The sequence below is a fragment of the Misgurnus anguillicaudatus genome, chromosome 2 (genome assembly GCF_027580225.2).
Source record: "Misgurnus anguillicaudatus chromosome 2, ASM2758022v2, whole genome shotgun sequence".
NCBI lineage: Eukaryota > Metazoa > Chordata > Actinopteri > Cypriniformes > Cobitidae > Misgurnus > Misgurnus anguillicaudatus.
The window spans coordinates 6,820,972-6,834,171 of record NC_073338.2 but is presented as its reverse complement, the minus strand read 5'-3'; the positions used below and the strand labels follow the sequence as shown (position 1 = coordinate 6,834,171).

At 39.0% G+C, this 13,200-nt stretch overlaps 1 long non-coding RNA gene across 1 annotated transcript; it reads left to right on the top strand.

The window, feature by feature from the left end:
• The first annotated feature begins 4,640 nt into the window (after positions 1-4,640).
• On the top strand, positions 4,641-6,086 carry LOC141367256 (uncharacterized). Its single transcript, XR_012371542.1, has 2 exons — positions 4,641-5,093; positions 5,874-6,086. It is a non-coding gene; the product is annotated as an uncharacterized lncRNA (long non-coding RNA).
• The last annotated feature ends 7,114 nt before the right edge of the window (positions 6,087-13,200 follow it).

Below are 13,200 nucleotides of genomic sequence, written 5' to 3'. Positions count from 1 at the left end.
CGAGAGAATGTGCTGTGTTAAACACAAGAATCTGTTAGATTATTACCCATTGCCTGAGTACAGGGTATGTGTGGCATGTCTGTAATAGTTCTTCATCACTCTTTTATCTTCCCATAGAGCAATGTCTTTGTGGAGTGATGAGGTTAAAGACATAATTTTGCTAACGTTGCCTAACCTATCCTCAGATCTTCTGCAACAGATACTTTCAAAACTTCAGAGCTCTGGTCTAGAAAGCAAAGAAGATTTGCAGTATGTTCAACAAGAAGACCTTAGTGATGTCTTGCCAGTTATTCAGCTTAGAAAACTTCTTCAGGTCTTCAAATTAGTTAATTTAAAAGAGAGATTAAAGGTTAATGAACATTACCTGCACATAAAATGTAAATATGTTTTTACAGGCAATGTCATTTTAAAATATGTTTTTACAGGCAATGTATATATATATATATATATATATATATATATATATATATATATATATATATATATATATATATATATATATATATATATATATATACATTTATATATATTCATGCATGGAATGGTAGGCTCCCATGCTTAAACCAGCACATGTTAAGTTTGCCAATGACCATTTGGTCAGATGAGACCAAAATATAACTTTTTGGTCATCATTCTACTAAACGTGTTTGGAGGAGGAAGAAGAATGATGAGTACCATCCCAAGAACACCATCCATACTGTGAAGCATGGGGGTGGTAGCATCATGCCTTGGGGGTGTTTTCCTGCACATGGGACAGGGCAACTGCACTGTATTATGGAGAGGATGACATTTTCATCCAAAGCAACTTGAGGAAGAAAACAAGAAGCAGTTCATCCTAAAAGGTTCATCTTCTAATTCTCTATCTAACTGTTTGTTTTAAAGTATATCATTATGCTTTTAATTACTTTATTATTTGGCTTTTGCTTCATAACAGCTATTGATTTGCATCCGTTTTCTTTTATATAACAGTGGGCTGCTGTATGGAATTACTTTTGTGTCAAATTAAACGAACGCAACTTTTGCAAAAATCAAACAAAAATATACATTGATAAAAGAAAAAAACACTCTGAAAATAAAATCAATCAACTAACTAGCAAAAAAATTAACATCATCTTTAAATAAACTGCATTCTTTGTTTATGGTTTTCTAAGTTTCACTTTCAGTAAACATAGTTTTGAATGTGCTGCAAGTGTTTTCGTTTTCCAAGTTTTCGTTTGCGCTTCGCAAATTTACCATCTCCATTTTGACACAAACCTCTCGTGAGGGGCGGGCTTAACAGCGGTTCGCTCTTATTGGCTTGTGAGATTTTGATTGACAGCTCATTGAACCGGAACTCCGGAACAGAAGGTGGCGGTAGTGCACCAATAAGCTGGATGCCAACCGCTGTTAAAAATAACAAGAAGAAGACAATCGGATCGGACGCTGTTTATCAGCGGAGCTGCAAGTAGTCTAAACAAACGGTAATAAGAGTATATTAAAGAACATTAATGATAAAACACGGATATTTTACACATCAGCAGAAGAATAACAATAGTTCAAGATGAGTAAATCAGGAGGCTCACGGTCCGGAGCATCAACACCATCCTCCTTGGACGGACAATCGAGGCAGCCTGAGGTAAGTTTGTAATAACTAACAAAATAAATAGAAAAGTTGCAGTGCAAGTTTTATTTATGTGCTGCTGGGAAGGTTTTTGCTGTTAGCCTTGCAAAGGGTGGCCAGCTTCAAAATTGATGTTAACCATGTCTGTAAACTTGCAGTTTTCTAAAGCAGCAATTAGTTACAAACAAGTTGTACATTTTTAAAGTATTTGTGTTGAATGATTATTGTTCTATATGTAGTGATGTCATTAAATGCTTATTGTTTATTTTACTGCCCTAGACGGCGAAACTCAGGACGAGGCAGCACTTTCTGTCCCACAAGTGATGCAGTGGTTGACAAGCACCTGATTCTGTCAGAGAAAAATGCCTTCAAAATAACTGAGTTTGATCACACATGCATGCACCGAAGGCCAAGCAAATGAATTTAAAGAAAGAAGGGAAACAGCAGTGCAACATGATGCTTACTTTTACAGAGTGTCGGTTGAAATGAATTCAAATGTCTAGACAAAATGTTTCTCCCAATAGTAATGTCTTTTTTTTTATCATTTATAGATGCTGTTTAACAGTTGTTAATGATTTTACATGCATCTGAATGGTTTACAGAGTCTTAAAGGGATAGTTCACCCAAAAATGAAAATTCTGTTATCATTTACTCAGCCTCATGTTGTTGTAAACCTGTTTAAGTGTCTTTATTTTGCTGAGAAAATATTTTGATAAATGATGGTAAGCACACAGGAGAGTGTACCAATTGACGTCTAAAGTACAAATAAAATCTAAGGAAGTCAATGGGTACAGTCTCATGTGTGCTAACCATAATTTATTAAAATGTCGTCTTTTTCTAAAATGTCTTGTGTTCAGCAGAATAAAGAAACAACATGGAGATGGGATGAGGATGACAAAAAACACTTGTGATTGTACATGCTACTAAATGGTTTAAAAAGTCTTAAATATTTTTGTTACAAAAAGTTGTTTCTCAAAATAAATGGTTGAATGGTTTAAAGTGATTTTTCTATGAATTATTACACAACAGAAAATGAAGACAGTAAATTTTCTATGTTATGTGATGTTTAAACACACCAACAGAAAGCAGTTTCTAATCCAATCATCCATATGCCGATATATAACATGCATAACGTCTTGCATTGCATTTGTCCTTCATGTTCAGCTGCGTTGACTCTCAGATATGTAAAGCACAGGCTGACAGACGCAGTGAGAAGGCATGATATATAAAGATAAATTACCAGCACAACGCTATAAAGTGTTGGCATGAATAACCCTGCAGATGCATATGAATCTGAACACAATAAGAGGGGAAGCCAAGCAGTCAGAGATGTGTATCCATTGTGATTACAGGTGGGAAATAGTTTTAAAGGAAAAGTACATCTGTGAAACAACTGCATCTTTCAAACCTGAAAATGACTTTTACAATTTAAATGGAGCACAGTCTTTGGATGACATCGATTTTCTGTTAGTAACTCCTGGAAATTCAATGGTGATATCAAAGGCTTTTGGTCTGACAAAGGACAATAGATCTCTGGCACCACGACCACACCATCATCCTCTGTGACAATAGCCATTTCTCAATATGCGTTCTTGTCTGTACTTGCGTTCTTGTGGACTTGTGAAACGTCATCAGCCGCGGCCCAAGTACTGTTCCAATTCAAAGTTCACATCAAGCCAAGTTCACATTAAATCCCCGGATGTGTTCTTGCTCCGCCCCTTTTATCGAGGATGCATCGGAAGGAGACTTGTGTGGACTTGTTACGTCCCATAACCCAGAATTCAGTTCGCTGCTTCGCGTCAACCGACAACAATCTGCAATGGCGGCAGCGGAGGAGAAAGCTCACAATTGTAAGTAACGCTAGTATGTCATTTTCGTTTTGTTGTGTCACAAAATGTTATTTTACGAGTTTTACGGCGATAATGTACCTTAGTTGTTTAAACTTTACCGTCGAATGTTAATGTTAGTCCCTATTTTGTTAAGTTGAGAGATCCAGACGATGGCAGTCAGCGTTCGTGTAAAGTAACGTTTATCGTTACCGAATGCAGCATTTCCTTGTCAAGTTTTCCGGAAATATTTGTATTTGCTGTATATCTCGCGTGTTTGGGGTGTATTTAACGGGCAGTTGTTGGTCTTGCAAATCCAACTGTTCCCGCACATATCCTTTTAGCTAAGGCAAAAGTTTCCCTAGTTTTATTTACCGTAAACCTTATTCTAGAGCAGTGGTTCCCAAACTTTTTCAGCGTGCAGCCCCCCTTGTGTACGGTGCATTCCTTCATGGCCCCCGAAAGAAAATTTGTGACAAAAAACTTTTCTAAAACTCAACATTTTACTAAAACACACATTAAATTATACAAAAAAGTAGTGCTTTTGGTTAGTATCCTTATTTTTTATGTTTAATTACACAGAATTCATGATAAATTAATGTATTTTATAAAATGTCATAAAACTAGGGCCCCCCTGGCACCATCTCGTGCCCCCCCCCACTGTTCTAGAGGACTGATGTGTGGTGTGGAATAAATTGTTTGCCTGTCTTCAATTTTTGTACTAGAGACAGTACTTTACAACTGCAATGCTCTTGCTTAACACATTATGCATTGTTTTTCTTGTCAAGGGACTGCTGAGGAAACTAAAATCCTTATAGAGTGGCGGGCAGCCAATGAAACTGTTTTTACAGGGAGGCGCAACTCCTCAAAAAGTGGATGGGAGTGAGTATTGATTTTGAGTGTTTGTACAGTATGTCTGAAGGTTTGAAGTTTCACAAGTCAACAAGAATGAAAGTATAGACAAGACGGCATATTAACCCCCAGGGGTCCAAAAACGCGGGGACGCGTTTTGACGTGTTTTCTCCTTATCATAGCAGAATCAACTTAAAATACTCCATCATTAATAATCAAACACTTACGTGTTTGACATCATTTGAAACTCTGAAGGGTCCTCTTAAATTAGTGTACATTCACAATAACAACAGATCTTTGTGTTTTTGTCAAATAAAGAAAATAAACAGGGTGCTCATTTAGATATTTCTGTCTACGCCAGCTGTCTCTCAAATCACGTTACAAAAATTAGTTGAAACTCCGCGAATACTCGTCACACAAACATAATACACATATCCAAAGAAAGCCTGAAATGTCTACTTTCAAACAAGCTAATTATTATCAAAAACAAATATTTCCTGTTTATATAATCGGCATTGAAGTAAAGAGAGTACCGTTTTTCCTAGCTGAGCTCATTATCTCTAATGCGGTCACGCCCACACGCTGTTGACATGGTAATGAAGAGACGAGCTGTTCAAACCAGCAGAGCAAAGCGTAATGTTTGATAAGATTTAAAGACTTTAGCGCATGTTTGGATTATAAACTTTATACACACACGTGAGGAATATCTTCATTTATGTCTGGACATTGAGGAAGAGAAGCGTTTATCTTTAACGTTACCTAAGAAGAAGAACAATGGAAGACGCAATGGAGGCGGATATATTCCTGAAGAAACTGTAAGTCATTTGTCTTCATTTATATTTGCTATCATGTAATATGTTATGGCTTGTGCAGTTCAGCCTACATAAGCAACCTCAACAGACTGCACGCCTCGGATTGAAAAACGTTCGCATTGTTTACAAACGAGTAACTTACGCGTGATCACGTAACGTTAATGGCGGATTTCATTGTTTGTTGTACAGTGTTAGACACAGTTATTCACTTTCGTATCCTTCATGGCAACTTTGTGTAATGCTGCACTGCTGTGTCTTTTAAGTGTGTGCTGTAAGATTTCATGTTTACATGCTTATTTACAAACGAGTACGCGTGATCACGTAATGGCGGATTTCATTGTTACATGCTGTACAGTAGACACTTTCGTATCCTTCATGGCAACTTTGAGTAATGCTGCACTGGGGGGGTCTGCTGTAATATGATATTGTTTACATGCAACGCATTCCATACATTGCGTTTTACACGCGACACCGTTTTATTATGAGCTCCGCGTTGTTTACACGGAGACTCGCCTTTTTTTTAATTATAAATTTACCTTGGCCAGTCTACCTAGGTGTGTGAAAGAGACAAATCACGTGACCAAATGGTGGCGCAGCGGTAGTGCGTTAGGCCGCCATGTGGTAGACCCGGGTTCGAAACCCGCCTAGGCCAAGTTTTTTTTATACAGTATATTGAGTTTAGGCGACCACCGTTACAAGTGCTATCATTTACCCATCAGTTATGTATGTAAGGGTATTTCTGTGGACAATTTATGCTAACAGCTGTTCATAACTCTCTTACAGGTCTGCATCCCTCTCATCAGTAAACTATGAAGTGGAAAAACATATTCACACTCTTTGGACATAAAGTTGTATGGTAACATGAGCCACATGAAGTTTACAGCTCTGTTGTTTATCAGTTTCTTATACAAGTTAAGTTTTTGAATAGGGTCCTACTGACCTTCATTTCTATTTTGATTATATTGTTAACTTCTTAATAAACCTCAAACAAACATGTTCATTTGTCCTCACATTCTTTACTGTAGTTCCCTCCTCCCTCATTATGCAGCTCATTATGCAGCTCATTATGCGAGCCTTTGTTTGCTAGCTGTCAATCAATCCTTCTCGCATACGGCCCCTCTAAACAAAAAGTGTCTTACAATTTCTAAATCAATATACTTGTTTATGTGAATGAGTAGGCAGGATGATTTTCACATCATTTTAAAGAAAAAACTCTAGACTACTAGATTCTGTTTAGGAAAGTCTTGTTAAAACATGTTTAGTATGAGTTTTGTGGACTTATATCAGTGACTTAAAATTTTAGCTTTTTAAAAAAACACGCATAAACCTTTTTCTCTCAAAAATACAAACATGTACATACATGTAGCTCATATAATATTTTAGCCCAGTTTGTGCTGAACACAGTGGTATGACACACTTGCCATTATTATGTTTTAAAGCAACTGAAAAAAGACCAAATGTAAGAGCATGTCAGAACCTCTGACAGTGTCCCAAAATGGTCGGACCCCAGAGGGTTAAGGATGAAGCCAACACTTGTTGAACATGCATTTGAAAGCTGAGGAAAATGGGTCGTTCAAGACATTGTTAAGAAGAACAGCGTACTTTGATTAAAAAGTTGATTGGAGAGGGGAAAACCTATAAAGAGGTGCAAAAAATGATAGGCTGTTCATCTAAAATGATCTCCAATGCCTTAAAATGGAGAGCAAAACCACAGAGACGTGGAAGAAAACGGAAGACAACCATCAAAATGGATAGAAGAATAACCAGAATGGCAAAGGCTCAGCCAATGATCACCTCCAGGATGATCAAAGACAGTCTGGAGTTACCTGTAAGTACTGTGACAGTTAGAAGACGTCTGTGTGAAGCTAATCTATTTTCAAGAATCCCCCGCAAAGTCCCTCTGTTAAAAAAAAGGCATGTGCAGAAGAGGTTACAATTTGCCAAAGAACACATCAACTGGCCTAAAGAGAAATGGAGGAACATTTTGTGGACTGATGAGAGTAAATAGTTCTTTTTGGGTCCAAGGGCCACAGGCAGTTTGTGAGACGACCCCCAAACTCTGAATTCAAGCCACAGTACACAGTGAAGACAGTGAAGCATGGAGGTGCAAGCATCATGATATGGACATGTTTCTCCTACTATGGTGTTGGGCCTATTTATCGCATACCCGGGATCATGGATCAGTTTGCATATGTTAAAATACTTGAAGAGGTCATGTTGCCCTATGCTGAAGAGGACATGCCCTTGAAATGGTTGTTTCAACAAGACAATGACCCAAAACACACTAGTAAACGGGCAAAGTCTTGGTTCCAAACCAACAAAATTAATGTTATGGAGTGGCCAGCCCAATCTCCAGACCTTAATCCAATTGAGAATTTGTGGGGTGATATCAAAAATGCTGTTTCTGAAGCAAAACCAAGAAATGTGAATGAATTGTGGAATGTTGTTAAAGAATCATGGAGTGGAATAACAGCTGAGAGGTGGCACAAGTTGGTTGACTCCATGCCACACAGATGTCAAACAGTTTTAAAAAACTGTGGTCATACAACTAAATATTAGTTTAGTGATTCACAGGATTGCTAAATCCCAGAAAAAAAAAATGTTTGTACAAAATAGTTTTGAGTTTGTACAGTCAAAGGTAGACACTGCTATTTTTTTGAACACACCCCTTTCAACTCATTGCCCAATTGCACAGCCTTAAGAGCGTGCATATCATGAATGCTGGGTCTTGTTTGTTTTCTGAGATTCTACTGAACCTACTGGTAACTTGTTTGCCACGTAGCAATAAAAAATATACTAAAAACCTTGATTATTCTGGTTAGTCACATTGTACTGCTATTATTTTGAACAATACTGTATGTTTTTTATTGTTTATTGTTTAATTTTGACACTGAGACAGACCACTTTAAGACTGTAGGATTATGCAAGGGTTAAATATAATGACACAACAGATACTTTTCCTTAACAGTTAACCAAACATTCACTTTAGATATAACAGATTATAGGTCATACCTGCCTGAATTCTTGTCAAAACAGATATTAACCTGTAATTGTGTGTTGGATGTCTATATATATCAGGGTCACGCACTCGCGCGTTTGTGTGCATGCGCTTCAGACGTCTGCGTCAGACATCGCTTTTGAGCCTCGTCACTCTTAATAACTCTTTTAACATCAATCAGATCCCGAACTTTATCTCTCTTAATAATTATTTCAACATCAAGAAAGTCCTGCGATCTATTTTATATAGTTTCTATTTTATTTACCTATCATAAACTGTAAAAAGTGAAAGCGGATCTACTTAAACTTATTTCAATTGGTAACACCTAATATTTAAACATTTTTAACTTTATTTATTTCACTTAAACTAAGAAAATTTAAGTTGAAAAAACATAAAATTTTTAGGGATTATTAATAATTTGATCCAACTGTAACTTTTTACAGTGTACATTATTCAAATTTATATACATTTAAACATTTAAAAAACCCTATACTCTCTATATTTCATGTTATATTAATTCCTGTCTGCTGTCTTTATACTACTAGATTAGATTAGATTCAACTTTATTGTCACTGCACATGTAGGTACAAGGCAGCGAAATGCAGTTAGCATCTTAATAAAAACATGTATTTATTGTACATTTTCTGCTCTGCAACAATGTAACGATAAATTTTTTCATAAGTGCTATAGAAATACATTTGACAAGTAATTCTAACACATTCTTTGTTGTAAAGTGCATCATCCTCCACCTCTCTGCTGCCCTCTTGTTACTCTTAACTAGGTTAAGAGACCTCTCCAGCTTTCCTAAATAATTTAGGAGCTGAGACCTAGTCCTAACACTTTAGAGGCTTTATAAATTAAACTTATTCTTAAGTCTAGGAATAAGAGTAAAATGACATCATTCTTAGAATTTTGACACACTTAAGACTAAAATTTTACTCTGAGCGGCTTTATACATACGGGCCCAGATCCCACATTCAATACATCAATAATTGTACTTCAACAGAGTTCAGTAGGTTACACCATTACTTCAAGTTTCATTAATCCAATTTGCCAAGCTATACATTAACTTTGAAAATCTCCACACATGGACATCTAGTTCATGGCCTGTGTTCGCAAAACATTTTATCTTGTCACTAAGAGTTCTCCTGAATTGCAGTTAAAGTTATTAGCTACGAGTTTTTTTTACTCGTATAGCAACAAGCCGTGAAATTAGTGTGATTGTTACACCCATCCAAGTTGTAGTCACAAATAAATCCCTCACTATAGTAAAACCATAACTTATCATGACACTAAAGTGCAATACTAGATAACTCACACAAATCATAAAGACCACTACATGACCAAAAAACAACAAAAGAAATGTCACTGACATATCTAACACCAGAATGAACTATGCATTTTACCTTCAGAAGAGCTGCAGGCAACGAGAGGACTTTTTAAAACTTTTTAAGAAGATCCTTTCATTTGTTGCGAAATTTCTTCAAATGCCAAGACTTACAAGTGTACATTATTTAGACAGAGAATGAGTTCTCACGCATGGCGATTGAGACCCTGAACGTGACACTGCCTTTCAGTGCAGACAAAACACTGGGGGTAGCTTTAAGAATTTGGGCTCTATCATACACCCGGCGCAATGCGGGACGCAAGTGTCTTTTGCTAGTTTCAACCCTGCGCAATTATCATTTTCACGTTTAGCGCCATGTTGTTTAAATAGCAAATGCATTTGCGGCCACGGGCGTTCTGGTCTGAAAACGAGGTTTGTTCAGGCGCATTGTTGGCGCGTTGCTATTTTGAGGCAACTAAAATAGACTACGCCATTGACCAACAAAAACCTGGTCTAAAGACAATGGCGCAATATGTTTTTTGTTATTTAAAAAGCACAGTTAATTATGCGCCTATAAACGGGACAACAACGCTGGTTTGCTTATCACATACATGAATGCGCAGCAGCACAAAAACGCTTTTAAATATGAAAGATTAAAGGATTGAATATAAAAGATTATTATTGAGTCTCTTGGACATAAATGAGGACTAATGAGACGTTAGAAGGCGCAAAGAGCTGCTTCGCCTGTAGCCTGGTAAGTAAATAAATGCTTTGCTTTAAACAAATGCATCTATTTTTAAATGTTTTTCAATGCTACTGTCACAGGTCGGAGCGGACCACCCCTAACGTGAGTCTCGCTCCTCCCTCAATTTCCACCCCGAGGAGGTCCCAAAGCACCCCAATGACACCAATGACACACAGACAAGGAGATATAAAATTAACCAGGTTTATTTATTTAAAAGAAAGGTTTTAAAAGGGCTGCCGTAGTCAGGTGAGAGGTTGGGAAATTTGGCGCAGATGCCCAGACTCGTCCTCCAGGACCCGAGGGGGGGGGCAAGAGAGGAAATGTCCTTTGCTAGGCCTTGTGTATGCAGGTAGGTGGTCCTGATTTCCTTTCGTCTCACTTCACCAGGCGACAGCAGGTGTCTTCCGTACAACCTCTGGCCCTGGACTTACAAGAGGGAAGTAACAGTTGAAAATGCAGAGGTAAGTTAATCCACAGAAACCACAACTCACTGAAATTCTACCTAAAGGCTTACGGTTCATCCACTGACCCTTCCGTGTTTGTGACACAATAGGAGTCCAAGGGGGAGATGCGGATCGCTATCACCACTCCAATATTGGGGCAACTGACATGCAGGTGAGTACACGGAGCCTTGGGCTTCGGCAGTAGGTAAGTATACCGGGCCTTTACCTTCGACAGCAGGTGGGTGTAAAAGGCCTTTAACTTGGGACAGCATGTAAGTAGAAGGGGCTCTTGACTTTGGACAGCGAATAGAGGTACGGGGCCGTTGACTCCAAACAACAGGTATGTATACGGGGCCTTTCTCTTCGGGCAGCAGGTAGGTATATGGGGCCTCTAACGTGGGCAGCAGGTCGGTATACAGGACCTTTAACTTGGGACTGCAAGAGGGTGTAGGGGGCCTTTTACTCGGGATTGCAGGTAAATATGTAGACGGGGCCTTTAATTTAGGGCAGCAGGTAAGTAGGTATACAGGGCCTTTAACTTCAACGGCACAGGCAAGAGGCTTCACAGGTAAGTATTCAGGTAAGCTTTACTTACAACATGCTGGGGACACACTGGGCTTTAACTTGGGCAGGCAAAGAGGAATTACAGTTGAGTATTCAGGTAAGTTAAATTAAAATAATACATATCTTCACCTTCTTTTAATTCGTAAACAACTTAACTCAAACTCAACTTTTCATGAACTCTGTTGTAGCTATCAACAAATAGCTAAAAAACAAGTTTGTGTAACTTTTACATTTTAATGTTTTGAGCAAGGAATACCAATCTGTCTACTTTATCAGGCTTAAGTGCAGCCCTTTGACAAGTAACTATATTTCCACTGCAGCTGAAGATCCTTTCAGAAGGACTGCTAGTAGCAGGCACACAGAGGTACTTTTTACTAGGGTGCTCAGTGCTGGATAGGCAACCTCATGTTCCTGCCACCATTGTAGTGGATCTGCCTCACTCTCCAAACATACAGACTGTAAATAGCTTGACAACTCAGTCTCAATGGACTCGTGAGGTGTGAATGAAGGAGAGTTAGGGGTTGCATCTTGGAGAAAGCAGCTGGCTAGTGTTTTTTTCTTTTAGCAATGGGGGGCACAGGATCTGCTATGGCACTTTCTTGTGTGGACTGAGGCACAGCTTTGTCAACACCTGCAGAGCTCCCCTGATCACCTAGCAAACTCTGTGCTTCGCAGATGACCCTCTCTTTCAATTCAACCAGTTTCCCACTGCTGAGATATTTTCCCCGAAACCGTGTGTCTATAAAGGAGGCAATGTCCAGCAAGTCACTGGTAGAGGGCTCTGAATAGTTTTCATTTAAGTAAGTCAGGATGGTGTGTTTGATGGACTTTGTAAGCTCACTGTCACCTTCCTCAGGAGCAAGAAGCCTGCTGTTAAAGAGGTGGAGCACAGGTCTTACGTATGAGAGTGTCACATACTCCTCGCCTGACAAAGCGTCAGTGAAATCCTGCAGGGGCTTCAGTGCTCTTTGGATGGCCTCTAGCACCTATATGTCTTGCCAGGTAAGAACCAGAGGCCTTGTTTTCTTGTCAGCAGACAGGACTTTGGCAAGAGCCCTTTCCTGCTCAAGGACGTGTTCTACCATTTGTAGACGTGATCCCCACCGTGTGGTCGACTCCGTACTGAGCTGATGAGCTGGTAAATTCATCTGGGCCTGCACTTCAGCCAACTCCCTCCGCTTTTTCCAGCTGTAGGAGAATGCGCTCACAGTTTTTCTTTTAACACTGTACTTTTTTTAATTACTCTGCAATACACTTTTTTTAAAGACCAGATTATTTATTTTATTACAATTACTTATTAAATTAAACAACAATGTGCTTTACAATCATTAAAAACAATGCCACACCCCCTTCCACCCACCTAACCAAACACACACACACACACACGCCCGCGTAAGAGAAGTATATTGCACTCACCAATGGCCAAATGTAGTCAGTGACCAAAACATTGCATCCTTTGCCAGTTGTTGTTTTGGACTGCGCAGGCGATGTTCGCGCCATTGTCAGTGGTAATGGCCACGGATCCATTTGGATTTAACATCCAGATTGTTGTTACGTCTTTGAGAGCCTCTGCTATATTTTCACCTGTGTGATCTTGTGGGAAATAAGTGGTTTGAAGGCATGCACTTTTAATCTTTCAGTCCAAAATATAATGTATAGTGACGCACATGTAAGGCTCGCATGTCCTGCTGCTCCACATGCCTCAGGTCAGGGCATAGTCAGTAACCTTTTTCAATTCAGCAGCAAGCCGCTCCCTCTCCGTAGTGTACAGTCGTGGGAGTTCTTGCCTCGCAAAGTAATGCCGGCTAGGTAAACTGTATCTTGGGTCAAGTGTTTTTAGCATCCGTATAAAGCCAGGTTGTTCAACGACGGCAATGGGTACCATGTCCGCCGCTATATGAATTGCCACGAACTCTGTGATGCTACACCACCTTGCACTCTTTCTTTCATATTCTACACTCCGCGTTAAAGATTTGTGAAGTGTTATCTGTGTAGTTTGTGGAGTGTTTCCAGAGCTAGTGGGTTTATTGGCC